Consider the following 18705-nt stretch of genomic DNA (forward strand, 5'->3'; position numbering starts at 1 on the left):
AGCCGGGTCTCCGCCTGCGCCCCGCGAAGTTCGGGTCCCAGGTGCGGGTGCTCAGGTGCGTGGGGCGCGGGGCTGCAGCTCCGCCCGGCCCCCGACAGCGGGCGCCGCTGCTGCAGTTCGCAGGCCGCCAAACTGAGCGGCTCTGTGAGTTGGGGCAGCTTCTCGCGCTGGGCTCTGCTTGGTGGCGAGAGCTCCGCCCGCGGCGCCTGGTTTCCACACAGTGGGAGCGGGCAGGCGGGCAAGCGCCTCGCCGAGGGGGCGGACTGACCTCCGCGCAGCTCCGGGTGGAGAGAGGCGGACTAGGGACCGGCGTCGAGAGCCGGGCCGGCCCGGAGCGCCCTGGAGACACGCCGAGCGCCCCGCGCCCTGGCACCATGCGACGCGTCGCGCTTCCTCACTCGCTCCGAGCTTCGCTCTCCGCTTGCTGAGCCCCTGCGCTCGCTACCACCGAAACTCCAAAAAGAAAAGGCGAGACATTGGACAGCAGCGCCGAAACCGACCCAGCCTTCGCCTCCGCCCGGAAGAGGCTGCCGGCCCCTGGTTCCCCGGGCTTTCCTATCTCTAAGATGAACCTGGCGCAAGCTTGGCTTTAGGAGAAATTAAGCCTGAGGGGCGGGGAGTCAAGGCAATTCTTTGGTTGCTAAGGTAATTGCAGTTGTGACAAAAACGGGCAAGAAACAAATGGGGGGAAAGGTGGTTTAAAACGGCCTTCCCTCACCCCTCCACCTCCCTCCTCCCCTATATATGTGCTGATTTCATCTCTTGGGTGTGGGTTTATGTCCATTTCAGATGCGTGACAGGTGCCTGCGTGTCTGTCTGTCTGCAGTTTGGGACTGTAGAGGCACAAGCTTACATAAGGGTTAGGCAAGCCGGCATGCGGACTTGTGTGGGATGGGTGCAGTTCTGCGTGGAAATCACGCTCCTGGGTTTACGTGTGTGAAGCGCTCACCGACTGGGACGTGCGGCCAGTGGGGACTTGCCGTCAGGAATTTCCAGTCTTCAGGTTTTGTGATCGCAGGTAGGACCGCTTTGACTCAAAAGCAGACATTCATTAACTTTTTCTTGCCCATTTGCGTTTTGGAAGAAATCGAGGTTCCGTGGTGAGGTGTGTAAGGGCAGGGGCTATATGGGAACTGCAGAAGGAAAGGAAATCTTAGCTGTTCGCATTGAGAGGATGACAACTTAAAAACGGTCCGTGTTTACAGTCACTGTTAGGCTGCGTAAAAAGTGGCTCAGTGAGACAGGGAAAGTGACCCAGAAAATTTAATTTTGTTCAGAATGCAAGCTGCTGTATTTCATTTTACTAATTTCATGGAGTAGGAAAGTTTTCTTTCTCCCTTTTTGAGATGAGTGTCATTTCTGTGCTATCAACTGAAGATATTTTGGGTTTTGTTTCTTACTTGGAATTGTTCTCTCAGTATTTAGCAATGCCCAGGAGCAGGAGCTGCAGGTAGTTTTCTAACCAACTCCTTTAGGCAGTTTCAAAGTAAAACTGCAAAAACGAGCAGGATTAGATAAAACTTAACATGGGACCCTGTTCTCTCCAGAGCGGGTGAGAGATGGAAGAATAAGAACTGGGTTTGTTTCAGAATGGAGTTAGAAACGGAACTACAAGTTTTTGCATGTGGTCTGTCAAAAAGGTGTTAGATTGAAGGGAAACTGCCAGGTTTAGTTTAGTGCACTGACAGGCAACACGGTTGTTGCAGAACAATTTCCATAGTCAGGTGGGTAATAATATGGAATGGGGACTGGAGGTTTGGAGGGAAATTTTCTGTGACTCATATTATCCTTTCTTATTATTAATAATTTTGCAGTGCGTATGATGAACTACCCTGTGAATGAGTTAGGAGAGGACTGAGAAAAATTTGAGTCTTTAGAGCGATGCCTCTGCAGGAGAAACCTAGTATGTTGAGCAGCTAAAGTCAAGATGATAAATACCTTCTGTTGAGTTCTCTGATACTGTTATCAACCTAAATAGTTGTGTAAATATTATGATCTCGTGTACTATAAACATATACCATCTATATGCATATATATATATATTCTATTCTCAATTATTTGCCCTTTCCTGAAAGTGTCTAAATTCTAGCAACATCAGCTACTGAGAGGTGTTTTGATGAAACGGGCAGTCACTGATGTTTTCTTTCCCATATTCATTACATTGGTTCTTAACTTTACTTCCCTGGCTCCTTTAAGAAACTTCAATTACGTTCACTGAGTTTGTATTGCTGAAAGTTGCAGTAAAATAATGCTAGTTTTACTCTGAAGCAACAAATTGTCATATTAAGTGAGAAATTTTACAATGCTTTTACAGCAGAAATGTTTCTTTAAATGACAGTCCTTTTTATTTTTTATTTGTAGAATAAGATATCCAACATAGACATTTCTTTAAATGAGCAAACAGTTCTTGAGAAGAAGAAAAAATTTAGGATATTTAGGACAATGAAATTTTCCATTACTTTTGGATGTCTTATTTTCCATAGTGACAAAATCTTACGTATAAGTAATGTCATTCTGAATCTCATCTGTCTCATCTTTCCCAATGCATTTATTCCCTGAATTTGTAAGACTTTACTAGGAATTGCTATACATTATGAATTGTGCCAGGGGTTAAACGTCAGGGAGATATGAGTAAAGAAATGTGTGCCACATAAACATTTCTCAATGGCAGCGGAAAGAAAAAAGATGTTCTCAGAGATGTCAATACAAGGATTAGTTTTCCTTTAGCTCCACTGTTAGCTTTTCTTAATTCGTAGTGCTTTGAACCTAGGAAAGCATTTAACCTTTTCATTTTCTGTGCCAGCTGGAATGAATGTATTCACCGAATTTCATCTTTATGGTAACATATGGCACGATATAAATAATTACTGTATACACAACTGCTGTATGGAAAGAAATGGAATTACGAAGTAAACGTTCATGTAAAGTAAGATGGATGTAACATTTCAAATAACAATTCTTTTTTTAACCTGATTATAAAAGTAATATCTAGCCATTGGGAAAAATTCAGGAAAATGCGAAGGAAAAAAGAAAGATCATTTGAAATGCCTCCACCCAGGGTGAACCACTGTTAACATTTCTGCATACTGCCTATTCCTTCAGGCTTTATGCTAACCACATTGTTCATTGTATTTCTATCTTCCCACCCACCTCAAATTTTCAAATCATGTAAATAGAACTTATATATATGTTAAAAATTTTGGAAACTACTGCTAGTTTACTGGAAGGTTTCGATAGGTCAGATTTTAATTTTTGCTAGTGGGATGACATTTCCAGGGACGGTAGATTTTCTGTTCCTCTGAATTCTTTTAAAACTAAGGTTTGCACTATGGACCAGTAATATTTGGGGCCTCCCACCAGATTTAAGGATGAAAGCATCAGAAAAGAAGTGGAAAGAGCATTGGTCCAATGGGCCAGATGCCTGCGTTCTGGGGTCAGTTTTTCCACCAAATCATCATACAACCTGGGATAAGTTGAAGCGTCTCTGGGCCTCTGTTTCCTTGAAGGCTGAACGAGACCTTTAGGTTTAGCTCAATATGCAAACAGCATATTTTCTGTGTTAACATTTGAGGAGGGTGGTCTTTGTCGAGGGCTGGTTCAAATCCGGATGACTGAGCCCCACCTCAGAAGTCTCTGATTTGGTTCATCTGGAGGTGGGGGTGGGGCTGAGAATTTGCATTTCTTGCAGGTTCCCAGTGATGCTGAAGCTACCGGCTGGGAATTACATTGAGAATTAGATTGTAAACTCCCTGGGGGGCAGAAACCTTTCACTTTTCTTTGTTCCCATCTACCCAGTGCCCAACAACACACCTGCCAGTAAGTGCCTAGTAGGGGCTGAATCAGTATCAGTTTTCTCCAAAGGGGATAGACTTTCTGAAGTAGTCAAGATAAAAGAGATAACTCAACCAGAATTTGGAAAATTTAAGTTTGTATTAAAGGAACAGTCAGTCATGAAATCGTAATTCAAAGGAAAGCAAAAATACATAAAATTAGACCATTGAAATGAACATTAAACCTGGTGAGTTACATTAAATAACAACTCTTGGTACCTACCTGAAATTTTATAAACCAGGAAGCTCATCAAATGCTTTAGCATTGCTCCTCTGAGATTGGTAGGAAGTTATTCAATTCTATCACATACATATATTCCAATAAGAACTCTACCACATAGGGCGAGTTCACTATTAAATACTACCATTATGAAAGCAGCAGGCAAAGCAAGTAATAACCTAGACCAAAAAAAAAAAAAAAAAGCAGATAAATAAGACTGTAAATGTCATTCATACCTCAGGCCACTTGGTTTTTACCTTCTCATCTATAGCTGGAAGATCACCACCTTTCCTTCTCTGATTAAATGCTTTTGTAGGAATAATGCCTTGTTAAAATCAGAATTCTGATTCTTCTCTTCTGGTGTCTATCACCTGGTCTTCTTTTCCCTTTAGCAGAAAGACTTCTTTATCCAACAATAAGTGAAGCTAGCATTTATTATCTACCATGCACCAGAAAATGTATTATCTCATTAGAGTCGTACAACCATTCTATGAGGCCAGTTCCTAACTTATGACTGAGGAAACTGAGATTTAGGAGAGAAATTAACTTGTGTAAATTCACAAAGCTGGTAAGCAGCATTACCAGAAGTCAGATCCAGGCCTGCTTGACACCAAAGGGTGTTTATTCTTCATCACTGCCCTCTATCAACATCAAGTGAGTTCATTTGACAGCCAGAAGATTCCAGCTGGCTGATATGCACCTGTTGGAACTTGTGGTCATTCTCTTGTGGCTACTTTATGAATAGGCAATTAATCCTTTTTCTCTACTTGAGCGTTAGAAACATAGGATGCAGAGAAGCCCCATTTTTAATGCATGGAAACTTATTAAAAAATGTGTAAATATTTGAATTAGAACAAAGTAAATGCTTATTTAACTGAGATTATTAAAATGAGTTACCCTGGAGCTGGAGAACATATAAATTGTCTTAACTTTTCTGAACGATTTGGAAAAACCATCAAAGGAAAAAGCCACTCTCAATTTTTTTGCATGGTACAATTTCCTTATTCACTAGTGTCCGCCCTGCCCAAGAGGCTATTTTTTTTACCCAAGTGAAAGCCCAGATTACACTAGGCCTTCTGAAAGGAGCATCTCCTGTGTGCGTGTGAACTAGTGGTGATGCCCCATGGAAGTAGCTAGGGCATTGTACCCCACTCCTAAGACCTGGCTAGGCTGTAGCCTAGAGAATTGTTTTTTGTGACTCTTAAAGTAGTACATCAAGATTTTAAAACCCTATTAACTGTATTTTTGAACCTGAATTTCCTCGTCTGTAAAGTGGGAATAACACTTGAAGCTGCTTGACTATAACGAGAAATAGAAATATGTATTTAGTTCTAGACAGAGGAGATGCAGTGACCTGAGAAGATGGAGCTATTGCTCTGCAGTATCTATTTTCTAACAATATTAATAATGAGTTTGTGGAGAAATAAGTACTTCAGGGTAATGGTTCCTTCTTCTCTGTTCCTGAGGACGTTCTATCAGACTAGCATTTGAGAAATTTCCAAGTCCCTTTGAAAAGCTGGGTCCATAGTTATAACATTAGGATGTGAGAAGACTTATTGAAAGCAAATGTCCCAGACATCAAAGTAGGAGAGAGTAACATAGGAAGGATCTGCTTTGTGGCAACCAAAGTTGTCTCTGTTCCTTGAGTCTAAAGGCCATTAATCACCAGTGAAGGGGAAATGAAAAAACAGGACATGGCTCTTTCATCGGTATTCCTTATGAAAAATTATGAACTACACCCAGAGTAAGGCCATGTTTTATTTTATTTCGTATCCTTAGTGTCTCTCATAGTGCTAGGCTCATGGTAGGAGCTTGGTAAAGGACTTGCAGAAGGAAAGCTATGGGTGTAGGGTAAGTGGGAGGAAAGATAGACTGACGGGGCATGATGTATAGCCTGGTACAGGCACAGATGCATGGACAGTACTGGTGTAGATGGCAGGTACAAATGGTTATAACCCTCACTCTCATTGCTTGCTTGATTTTAACTGGCGGAACCCAGGATTTAAAGAGGTCATTACTTGTTTGTAATTATACATTAATGCTTGTCTTCCCCACCAGGCTGTGGTTTTTTTTTTGTTTTTTTTTGTTTTTGTGTTTTGACCATAACTTTACACACACAGCCTCACACATAGTAAATGCCTTGTGGATCTTTGTGGATCTCTGGTGTAGAGGTAGGCTGATATTGCAGAATAACAGTCAGCGTTTGTGAAGCTTTATGTAGATCAATATACTTTCACAGGAGTTAGGTGGTATTACCTCTGTTTTGAAGATGAGAAAACAGAAGCTGAGAGAAGAAGTTCAGTATTTTTATCAGTGAGATAGTTATTGAGTGGAATAATCAAGATTTAAGCTCAAATTTTATCTGATCCCAAAGTCCTGGGTCCCTCTCTGTTAAATCACAAGGTGCTGTGGGGGATAAACAGAAATTGTGTCCTTGTGATAATTTCGGTGGCCTTGAAGAGGTAATAGAAATAAATAGAAAATTGACAATAAAGATGTGAAGTGACAGTTTAGAAAAAGAATGCCTGAGATTTTATAAGTCAGATTAGGTGACAAAGGTGACAATGTAAATGACGAAGCCAGTAATGAATTACAGTTCAGCTCAGAGAAAGGAGAATATATTGTATAATTAGGTCTAGAAGAGATGGGCCTTTGGAAACAGGTTGAAATTTCACAGGTTTCAGAGGAATAAAGGAGAGATTTTTCAGAGGAGGGGTCTTAATAATAATTGGCTATTAAACATGTTTGCTTTCAGAGGAAGCGCTAATATAAAACCTGCATCCTCAGAGGCTGTCCCAGACCACCATATCTGAGATAGTAACCCTTGCCTTTACCCATGGCTCTTTATTCCCTTCCCTGCCCTGTTTCTTCATACACTTATCACCGTGACATTGCACTATATGTATCTGTCTGTACACTCCTTCCTTCCATGAGAGCAGGGACTCTGTTTTATTCCCTGTTGTAGTCTCAGCATCTGTCGCAGAGTCTGGTTCGTAGTAATTGCTTGAGAACTATTTGTGGAATGAAGGAAAGAAAAGGCCTGAGAAGCTAGGTGGCACACTCAAACATCTACAGGGCCAATTAGAGAAAGTAAATAAATGAAGTAAGTGGGATGTCTTTTACAATTATAACTTCCGTCGCATTATTTTTTCATCAAAACATGCTATGTATGTGTGTTAACCTTTCAGAAAGTTTTTACTCCCAGAAAGAAATACATTTATGCCCATTTTTCTTGAAACATGGGATCCTCACCTATTTTTAATAGAGATGTGGGTACTGAGTAACTTTCCTATTTTCCAAAAGCGAAATAACCACCCATGCAATGATGAGTTGCATTGGTGTGGACCTCAGGGTTGGGGCAAATTTAGAGACAGGGAAGGGTTGTGTTGAAGTGAGAAGTCTCTGGGCTGCTCCAAGGGGCCAGTTATTGCCATACTTCTAATCCAATTTTTGGTCAGTAGCAACAAAGTCCAATTATAAAAATATTATCATCTGTCTTGCCCAGTCCAAATTACACACTTGTTTGGATTGACTATGTTTTATATGTTTGTGACCTTCTCTAGAAGAAAGACAACAACTTAAAAAAAATGTCCAGTGTATTTTTTTCTTTAAAGTGCAGTGTCAGTACTACCGTGTTCAGTTTCTAAACCAAGCAGGAAGATGCCATTACATTATTTTGCTGACCATACATCCTAATATAAAGACTGATTCAGCAGCTGGTCAAAATTGAAAGGATGCATTCACAAAGAAAAATTTATTGATTTTCTTTTAGTTATATTGAAAAAAAATTTAGGAGAAGGCACTTTAACTTTTAGAATAGCAAGTAATTTAGGGTCTTGGCTACTGGTTTCTGCCTGGACCCTGGGCTTTGTGACATTAGACAAAGTAGTTTAGCTCTGTTGACCTGCAGTCTTGCAGAACAGGATCGAGAAATTGTGATGGCTTAAAGGGCATTACTGAAAGAGTGTTCCTGGAAATTTTTGGTTTCGGGGGCTGGTGGTAGGGCATGGATGTGTTCTACCCCAGCCCCTAGCTCATATGTTGGTGTAAGGTCTGCACTGCTCTTCCCTGCTCTTTGGCTTGTTCACATCTAGCATAAATCTCCCTACCAAAGACCCTTTTCCAGGCACTGTGGGTGAGATGAAGTAACCAGATGTGGCTTCTGTGTTAAGAGATGCTTAAAATTCTGTGTGAGGGGTAGGCAGGAGGAAGATGGAAAAGCAGACATGGTAGGAAAGGCTGGTATAATTGGAAGGGTGGATACATTATTTCCCTCTGAGAGACTTCATTTATGAGGTTGAGTTGATGAATTGAACCTTGGAAGACCAGTGGATTTTGGGCCTTTAGACATGAGGGCAGAGGTGGCAAGGGTGAGCTTAAGAAGTAGAGGGGCAGAGGTGACAAAGTGCAAGCAGTGTGCAAAGAATTCTTAATACTCTTCTATCAAGGATCAGTTCCTTACAAACTTTTTTGAGAAGAGAAGTCCACACTGATGAACTTGAGGAAAAAGCAGGTTTTGAGAAACTACATTGTAAGCAAAAATGTTTAATAATTTGTTGTGTTTACTGGAAATACATTAGAAAATAAGTAGGCTATGAATGCATTTTACTCACTTTATGTTGGTAATGGAGAGTGTGCCACCATGAATCCAGGATATTGCTCCCCTGCAGTGAAATGCTTGTAAATGATTTTATTTTGTGGCAGTTAATGCACAATCTCCATGCAGATGGGTGTTCTGTCCCTACTGTGTCAAGCTTTCTGTCTAAGTGTTCGATACCTTTAGACTTTCAGATGGAAAGAATTGACCATGGATTCCTGAGTCTCCCTGTGTCTCAAGGAAGGATAAAGTGGATAAATATTGGGTTAAACTTAATTTACTTGGCATATCTGAGTAGGAGGTTCTCAGATATCTCACCCTGAGCATAGGGTGTTTAGCTTCATGCTTTGCTTCAGCACGTGTTGTCAACTCCAGGCTTTCATTCTATGCTTCCTTTAGCTTTCCAAATCTTCACTGTAATAACCACTTCTGCCTGCCATCTGCCTTACAACCTTTCCTTTTTTCATCCTTTAAAAAAATCTGTTTCTAACCCCCAATTTCTTATCTTTTCTGATTATCTTTAACAGCACATTACTAGTTGGTTATCAAAAGTGTATATGAAATTAGACTAGTTTAAGTTGAACTTTACTTTTTGGGAATTCTTTTGGGGAAATTACCTGTGGGTTAGATTGAGCACATTATTGGTTATATAAGATGGGTAACGATAGACAGGACCAGAAATGCAAATTAAAGCCAGTCTATGAAGGGACTTGCATGCCACGTAATTATATGATGATGATGGTGATGATGGTGGTGATAGTGATGGCTCTTTTGGATGTAGACAACAAAAACCCACCTGAACTCAAGCAAAATTCAAACCAACTCAAGCAAAAGGGAATTTATCTGGCTTGTGTGTCTGAGAATTCAGGCATGGCTGGATCCAGGGACTTAAATAATATTGTCAGCACTCTTGCGGGACACTTTGTCTCCTTGACTTCTTCTGTGCTACTGGAGAAATACCCCTCCTTTCATATCCTTTCAGCACAATCACCACACAAGGAAGGGGTCCAGTGTCCTTATCTCAGCCTCAGGGCAGGTTCAATTGGTTCTGGCCAGTCACATGTCTACCTTGGTCCAGTCATTGGGTCCAGTGATATGGATTCTCTGGCCAAGGCAGCTCACAGGATCATCCTTTGTTACCAGAAGAAGTAACTTTGGAAAGAGAAAAAATATGCTGGGTAACCAGAAACAGTCACTGCCTAAATTTTCTTGCTGAAGTTTAGATTTTATTTGCTGGGCAGTAGGAAGTCACTATGAACAAATGAGGAGTATTTCAGGCCCTGTTTGGGAGTTATGAAATATTTTGTAAGAGTTGGAAAACTTTCACTATGCAAAATAAAGTTTTTGGGTGATGTGAGGCTTTACTTTACTTCTATGTTTTAAATCTCCTTCCTCTTCTCTCCCATATCTCTCCTTCAGTGATTATTGCTCCTTGCCTATGCCTGCTGCACTCACATAGGGTTGAGTAAATGTGGTGGTGGCAGACACAACCTCTGACTCTGTGCTGGTTTGAAATGATGTATGTACTCTAGAAAAGCCATGTTTTAATCCTAATCCCAGTTTGTAAAGGCAGCCATTTCTTCTAATCCCTATTCAGCATTGTATGTTGGAAACTGTAATTAGATCATCTCCCTGGAGATGTGATTTAATCAAGAGTGGTTGTTAAACTGGATTAGGTGATTACATGTCTCCACCCATTTGGGTGGGTCTTGATAAGTTTCTGGAGTCCTATAAAAGAGGAAACATTTTGGAGAAAGAAAGAGATTGAGAGAGAGCAGAGAATGCTGCAGCACCATGAAGCAGAGAGTCCACGAGCCAGCAACCTTTGGAGATGAAGAAAGAAAACGCCTCCCGGGGAGCTTCATGAAACCAGAAGCCAGGAGAGAAAGCTAGCAGATGATGCCGTGTTCACCATGTGCCCTTCCAGCTGAGAGAGAAGCCCTGAACTTCATCGGCCTTCTTGAACCAAGGTATCTTTCCCTGGATGGATGCCTTTGATTGGACATTTCTATAAACTTGTTTTAATTGAGACATTCTCAGCCTTAGAATTGTAAACTAACAACTTATTAAATTCCCCTTTTTAAAAGCCATTCTGTTTCTAGTATATTGCATTCCAGCAGCTAGCAAACTAGAACACTCCTTCCCCCTATCTGCAGCCATATCCCTGAAATTATATCACTCTCTGCATCCCTATTCATGAGACAGCTCGGGTCACCTTGAGAACCTGAAATCCTGTATCCTCCCAGATCTGCATTTATTTGCATTATTACTTTTTTTTTTTTCCCATGGGCAGGCACCAGGAATCAAACCTGGGTCTCTGGCATGGCCTGTGAGAATTCTACCACTGAGCCACCATCACACTGCCCCAATTACTTTTTAAATATGCAGTTTTATTGAAGCATGACATATATTCGAAAAGTATACCAATTGTTGCCAAATGAGTTTTTACACAGTAAACACATCCATGTTACCTGTTCCCATATTAAGAAATAGCATATTGTCAGTCCCCCAGAAATCACCTCATGTACCCTCACGTTAACAGCACACTCCTCTTTCCCTAGTGGTACTCACTGCCCTGATTCTAATACCATAGTTTTGTCATTTTTCAACTACATGAAATAAGTGGAATCTTACATATATTTATACATTCTTTTTCTTTTTGGCTTCTTATGCTCAACATTGTTTGAGAGATTCACCCATGCTGTGATATGTAATAGTAGTTTATTCATTTTTATTGCTGTAGAGCATCTCATTGTATGAATACTCCATAATATATTTATATTTTTATTACTGATAACATTTGGGATATTTCCAGATTAGGACTAGTATGAATAATGCTGCTATGAACATTCTCGTATGTGTGTTTTGGTGCACATACGACTGCATTTCTATTTGATATACACCATGATCCAGTAACATAGTCATGAATCATGGGACGTAATTACTGGATCATGGGATGTGCATAAATTCAGCCTTAGCAGGTCTTTAAATTAGTTTGCCTAAGATGTTCAAATTTTTTCTCCTGTCAGTAGCTTGTGAATATTTCAATTTCTCCATATCCTTGCCCACACTTGAGTTTTAGCCATTCTGGTGAATGTGTAGTGTTGTCTCATTGTGATTTTGCCTTTCCCTGCTGACTAATGATGCTGTGACTTTTAATTTTTTTTTTTTTGCCACTTGCATTTCATGTTTTGTATAGTTCCTGTTCAAACCTATTGCCTGCTTTTCTAGTGGATTATCTCATTTTTTCTTATTGATACATAGTAGATTTTTTTAAAGATAAATTCTGAATACCAACATTTTTGTAGCATGCATACGTATTTTAAATATCTATTCCCACTTTGTGGCTTACCTTTTTGACTATCTTTAATGAATAGAAGATCTTGCTGTTAATGTAATCAAAGTTTTCCATCTCTTCTTTATGGTTACTATATTCTGTGCTAGCTTAAGAAATTTTTGCCTACCCCGAGTTCATAAAGCTATTCTCCTATTTCAATTTATATAAGTCTTTTTGTTTTATGTTTGATCTTTAGATTAAGAATCCACCTGGGGTTGATTTTTGTGTTTGGTATGAGAAAGAGGTCAGGATTTGTTTTGTTTTCCATTTGGATATCCAGTTAACCCACTTATTAAAAAGACTTTTCCACTGCTCTAAAATGTCACTTTCATTATAAGTCAGATAATCATATATATATATATATTGGTCTGTTTCTGTGCTTTCTAGTTCATTCCATTGTTCTGTTTATCCTTATATTGATACCATGCTATATTATTTACTATAGCTTTATAATAAGTCTTAATATCTGGTGGTGTACATCTTTCCTCTTTATTCTTATTTAAGAATAGCTTAGCTATTTTTAGCTCTTCTATTAACATAGAAATTTTAGGACCGCCTTTTGATGGGATTTTCATTGGGATTGTATTAATGCTCTACATTAATTCAGGAATGAATAAATGTCTTTACAGTTTGACTATTTCAATCCCTTAATGGAGTATATAGCTATATTTATTTAGCTCATTTATGTCTCTTAATATTTGTGTCTCTCTGTGTTATAAAGGTATCTCACATTTTTTCTTAGATATATTGCTAGTATTTGACATTGTTTGATGCTATTAAAATGGAATATTTTTTAAAATATCATTTTCTGATTGTCGCTGGTATAGAGAAATGCAATTTATTTTTTATATATTGACCTTGTATTCAGTGACTTTGCTAAATTCACTTATTAATTTTATTAGTTCCATGTAGATTGTTTTGGATTTTTCATGTGCGTGATCACATTACTTGTAAAATAGTTTTTGCTTTTCCCTTTCTGATCCCTTTTATTTCTTTTTCTTGCCTTATTGCATTGGCTAAGACCTTCAATATAATGGTGAATAGAAGTGGTGATAGTAGACATCCTTGTCTCATTCCTAATATCCTTGGGAAAGTTTTCAGTTTTGCTATTAAGTATTAAGTTTGCTGTAAGTGTTTTGTATATTCCCTTTATCATATTAAGTTCACTTCATTCAAGATTTGTAAAGAGTATTTTCATGAATGGATATTGAATCTGGTTAAGTGCTTTAATGGAATAAGTTCGTGAAATGTCAGGCTCACATCTGTACTCCCCTGTTCTCTTGGATTTTTCTTCCATATGTCCTGTTGCCTTGGAAACTCTCTTTTTATATCATATTCAGCTTTTCTAGTTGTTCTTGAGTATTAGTCTGTTACAAGGTAGCTCATAATTGTAGGAAGTGAAACATTCTAATTTGTACTATTTTTGTCTTCCAAGTATGTGATGGGAGTACAACTATAAAAGCAAACCCTCAGGAACATATTCAGTTATTATTTCCTTGACCTATATTGCTTCTGGTTGATGAGATTTATGAATAGCTTTTACTCTTGTGAAGTTTTTCTGTTTCCAGAAGAGGAAAAGACTACTGTTGCTGCTTCAAGCATGCAAAAAGAGTCATAGAAGAGATGTACCCTATATTACATTTAAATATCTAGGGTATAAATATACTGATATTACGCGTTCTTAAAAAACAAACAAGCAAGAAAGCAACAAAGTCCCAAGGAATAAAACTGACATTCTTTTAAAAAGCCGATAGAATTCATTGTCTTTTTGGGTCCCTTGGGAACATGTCATCCCCTTCATCTCTTAGTCATTTCTTTCTGTGTATCAAAATCAGTAAAGCTTTTTTCTGTCACTCCTACTTCTTCTCTAGCAGTCACATAATCTTTCATGTGAAATAGGAGAATAATATGCAACTTGTGCATTCCCTACAGTGTATTACAAATCATAATCTTAGAACCCATATTTACAAAACGTAAGTCCTCTCATGTGAGAGGAAAGACATTTGGGATTTCAAGATTCGTGTTCTAATGCCAGTTATTAACCAACAGAGTGACATTAGTCTATAGCTTGTTCTCCTCGGGCCTTAATTTAATCCTCTGAAAAATAAAGTAAATGGGCTTATTCAGGGAACAGGAAACAGTTTTGTATGAAGGACCAAATAGTAAATATTTTGAGCTTTGTGAGTCATACAGTCTCTGTTACAGCTATTCAACTTTACTGTGGTAGTGCAAAAGCAGTCATAGAAAAGAAGTAGAAGAATGGGTATTTAATTATAGAACTTTATTTATGGGCATGTAAACTTGAATTTCATATCATTTTCATGTATCATGAAATATTCTTCTTTTGATATTACTAGTTTGGGGGCCATATTAGTACAAAAAGGGGTGGCAGACCCTAATTTGCCAGCTTTCGGGCTGGTTGGTTGTCAAACACTAATTCAGAGCTCTGTTAGGATAAAAAGGCACGAACATGGTAGTCTTTTTAAAATATTTCACAAACATTGTTCAGAATGATCCATTTCTTTCTTTTAAGTCAATTAGGAATAAGAATAAAAGATATTCTATTTTTTTCATTTCTTCTTCGTCTGATGTTTGTTCTATTTCTATGTAGATCTGAGTTTCTGACCTATGTCATTTTCCTTCTTTCTGAAGAACAACTTTTAACATTCTTACAGGGCGTGTCTGTTGGCTATGAATTCCCTCACTTTTTGTTTCTCTCATAAAGTATTTCTTCCTTACTTTTGAAGGATAATTTTGTTTGATGTAGAATTCTAGGTCGGTGTTTTATTTCCTTCCAACATTTAAATATTTCACTCCCCTTCTTCTTGCTTTTTTTGTTTCTGAGAAGTCCATTTAATTCTTGCCTTTGTTCCTTTGTAGGTAATGGGTAACGTGTGTATGTTTTTTTCTACCTTCATTATTCTTTTTCTTTGCACTTTCAATATGATATGTGTAGGTATAGATTTTTGGGTATTTATCTTCCTATATTTGCTTCTTCCATCTGTTTTTTTGTTTATGTTGTTTGTCATTTTGGGAAACTTTTTTTATCATTATTACTCCACATATGTCTTCTCCTTTCTGTCTTTCTTTTCCTTCTGTTTCTTTTAAAAATTGTTTTTTTCTTTGCATTCAGTTTGGGAAGTTCTTACTTATCTATCTTCAAGCTCATTGCTTCTTTTCTCAGCCACATCCAATCTACTCATGAGCCCATCAAAGGCATTTTTTTATTTTTGTGTTCTTTTTTTTTCTCTAATAAACACATTTATTCAGATATAGTCATTGGATATTATATTGAACCAGCTATGAATCATTTGATAATTTGCATTTCACGTTTTCCAAAATAATGTTGTGGGAGACTGTTCTAGTTTGCTAGCAGCCAGAATGCAATATACCAGAAATGAAACGGCTTTTTAAAAAGGAGAATTTAATAAGTTACAAATTTACAAATTTAATAAGTCCATGAAAATGTCCCAATAAAGCAAGTCTATAGAAATATCCAATCTGAGACATCCAGATAAAGATACCTTGATTCAAGAAGGCCGATGAAGTTCAGAGTTCTTCTCTCAAGTGGAAAGACACATGGCAAACATGGTCAGAGTTTCTCTCTCATCTGGTAAGGCACATGGTGAATATGGCATTGTCTGCTAGCTTCCTCTCCCTGCCTTTACTTCATGAAGCTCCCCGGCAGCATTCTTCTTCTTCATCTCCAGAGGTATCTGGCTGGTGGATTCTGGTTCTCTCTCCCTTCTGTTGTGGTTGTGCAGCTCTCGCCTTGTTCACAAAAAGGAACTCTCTCCAAAATTTCTCCTCTTTTATACGACACCAGTAAACTAATCAAGACTCACATAGAATGAGTGGAGATGCATCTCCATCTAATCAAATTTAATACCCACAATTGATTGAGTCACATCTCCGTGGGGATAACCCAATCAAGTTTCCAACCTATAGTACTGAATAGAGATTAGAAGAAACGTGGTTCCTACAAGATTGATTAGAATTAAAACATGACTTTTCTGGGGTACATAAAGCCTTTCAAACAAGCACAGAGACTTTGTAAGAATTTTTGCTGAAATGAGCTACCAATCTACTTATTCTTCCAAAAATAAGTTAGGCTAGTTTGACATAGTTTAGTTAATCATTTCTTTGTTCTTGATTCCTAGCATTTACTTATTATTCTTTCTTAGAGTTTTCTATCTCTCCTCTTACATTATCTATTCTTACATGTTGTCAATTTCCTCCAATAGAGCCTTTAGTGTATTACTCATTTTAAATTCCCTATCTGATGATTCTAACATCTGTGTAACATCCAAGTATGATTCTGATGATTGCTTTTCAGACTGTGTTGTTTCTGTCCTTTTGGCATGCTTTGTGATTTTTTGTTGAAAAGTAGACATGGTATGCTGGTTAATAAGAACTGAGTTCAATAGGTCTTTAACATGAGACTTTATGTTAATCTGAATAGGAGTTGTACTATGTTTAATGTTTGCTATAGTTATAGCTGGCAGAGGCTTAAATTCCTCTACTGTTCTTGTTTTTGTCTCCTCTCTTGACTTTGGGCCTCCTAAAGTACCACTTCTCAGAGAAAGTCTGTGTCTCATAGCTCTTCAACTGTAATCCACTGTTATTATACCCTTGTTGGTATGGTGATGTGGTGTGGGGAGGGGGGATATTCTATAATCTTATGATTAGATCTCAGTCCTTTAGTTGGCCTATATCTCAAGCTATGGCTTTTGCAATTATTTCTCCAGTGGTATAGTTTCTTCTTCCCCTATCTCCTACTTCCTCCCTGGCCCCCATTGTTCCCAAACTATTTCCTAGAAGACCTGGCTTTGCTGACTATGTTTATTTCTCTTAGGTGAAGGCTATAGGGGCTGGAGTGGGAGGAATTTCCCCTCCATTGGCAAAGTCCTTTCCTCTGAAAAGTAGACCTCCGTTGTGGAGAAGACTTGGGGGCATATTTTACAATGCTTCCTTTTCCCTTCTCTGTAACAACCTTGGAAGGTTCCAGGAGGTAAAGTCCATGAAAGTGTAAAAGCTCCCCTAAGACTGTGACCCTCAAGAATTTCTCATTCCTATGCTACTTCATACTCATCCTCCATAATTCATCAAAATTACCATTTAAGGATTCCTATGAGTTTATAGTTCCATTATCTGTGCCAGGTAAGCAAATCTCAGCTGTGCTTCTCTAGCTGCACCTTTACCTTCAAATTTCAGGGGGGTGGTTTGCCCTGTGACTGTATTTCTCTTATGGGTCCAAGAAAAATTCATTTTCAATTGTCCAGCTTTTTCTTGTTTGAGGATGAGAGGGATGAATTTCAAGTTTTCTCATGTTGTAGTTGAAAACTGAAATCCTCTAATTCTTTCGTTCATATTCCTTTGTACAGATTTAACATAGCTTTAAAAAACATCAATTTAGAATGAAAATTAACCAATTTATCATTGATTTTTTTTCTACTTTCATCTAAATAATTGACTAATAAATTGAATCTAAATGTTAGTTTTGCAGACGGGGCATATTTGGTAGGGAATTATCAGTTCAGTAATACCATGTTTTTGAGTATTACATACTTAACAATAATGGTGTTTATCTAGCCAGAGGAACCAGTTAATGAGGCAGGGTATTCAGTTAGTTTTGCCTACCTCTCCCATGCAATAGACACCTGGTCATAGAGAGTTTTGGAGTCATTGTGTCTCTAAGTTTATGCTAAATAAATACAGCAGATTCAGTTTCTCATGCATCTTTGAAATTCAAAAGATGCATTCTACTATTGGATAAGTGAAAGTAGTTATACTTACTATTTAGGGATATAGCCTTAAAGTTCCCAGAAGGAAAACCCATTTTAATTTTATTTGAAAAATATTCATCCATTTTGAGTCTGTATTTTGTTATTAATGTATATTTTTATAAGAAATATTTATAGGAAATTCATTCATTCATTCATTCATTTGTTCATTCAACATACATTTGAGAGCCTTCCATGTGCCTAGCCCCAGGGATAAAGTGATAAACAAGACTACATATGTTCTCTGCTTTCCTGAAGCTTATGTTCCAAGAGAAAAAGGCAGTAAATAAACAAGGGTAATTATTGTGTGGCAAATCCTATGAACAAAATAAACCTATGTGACAGAAAATAACCCAGTTGTGGGAGGTGGACTACATAAGAAAGGGGCATCAGTGAAGACTTATTTGGTAAGCTATCATTTGAGCTAAGACCTAACAGGTGAGAAGGGGCCAATCCAAGAGAACAAGAGGAAGACAAGCAACATAGAGTGAACAGTAGGTGCTCTGAGGTGGGAAAGAGTTTGGCATATTCAGAATAGAAAGAAGGCTAATATGCCTAGGGATTAGAAGATGAAGGGGAAATGTCTTGAGGTAAATTTGGATAGGTAGGCTTGGGTCAGATTATGTTGGAATTTTATTCCAACATAATAAAATTGATAGACAAAATTTGGATACATAGGCTAGGGCCAGATTATGTTGGAATTTTGTTAGATTGGGATTTTATTCCAAGTTAGAATACATCAAACAGAGGTACATGATCCATCTGTTTAATAATGCCAACTCAGGTTTAGGGAACAAGAATGGAAGTGGGAAGGAGGCTATGATAGCAGTCTAGGTTAGAGAAAGGCTGGTTTGGACTGGAGTGGTGGCAGTGGAAATGGTGTAAAGTAGATGGATTTGAGATAATTTTGGAGGTAAAGGCTGTGAAGAGATAACTCA

General features: G+C 38.4%; 1 protein-coding gene and 1 long non-coding RNA gene across 5 annotated transcripts in view; one reads left to right on the top strand and one right to left on the bottom strand.

Annotated features, from left to right (window-relative positions):
- Positions 1-283: 283 nt before the first annotated feature.
- Positions 284-18705, top strand: part of RGS6 (regulator of G protein signaling 6) — a 658535-nt gene continuing 640113 nt past the window's right edge. The window contains exon 1 of one of the 4 annotated variants that reach the window (XM_077122927.1): positions 284-645. The gene's annotated coding sequence lies outside the window, so the exon portion shown is untranslated. Of the gene's footprint in view, positions 646-782; positions 1019-18705 lie in introns of those variants that run through there. The other 3 variants (XM_077122919.1, XM_077122920.1, XM_077122912.1) reach the window with 3 other exon arrangements.
- Positions 6943-18705, bottom strand: part of LOC143651955 (uncharacterized) — a 57262-nt gene continuing 45499 nt past the window's right edge. The window contains exon 6 of the long non-coding RNA XR_013160342.1: positions 6943-7061. This is a non-coding gene — a long non-coding RNA (uncharacterized LOC143651955). The remainder of the gene's footprint in view (positions 7062-18705) is intronic.

The sequence above is a fragment of the Tamandua tetradactyla genome, chromosome 12, assembly GCF_023851605.1.
Source record: "Tamandua tetradactyla isolate mTamTet1 chromosome 12, mTamTet1.pri, whole genome shotgun sequence".
Taxonomy (NCBI): Eukaryota; Metazoa; Chordata; class Mammalia; order Pilosa; family Myrmecophagidae; genus Tamandua; species Tamandua tetradactyla.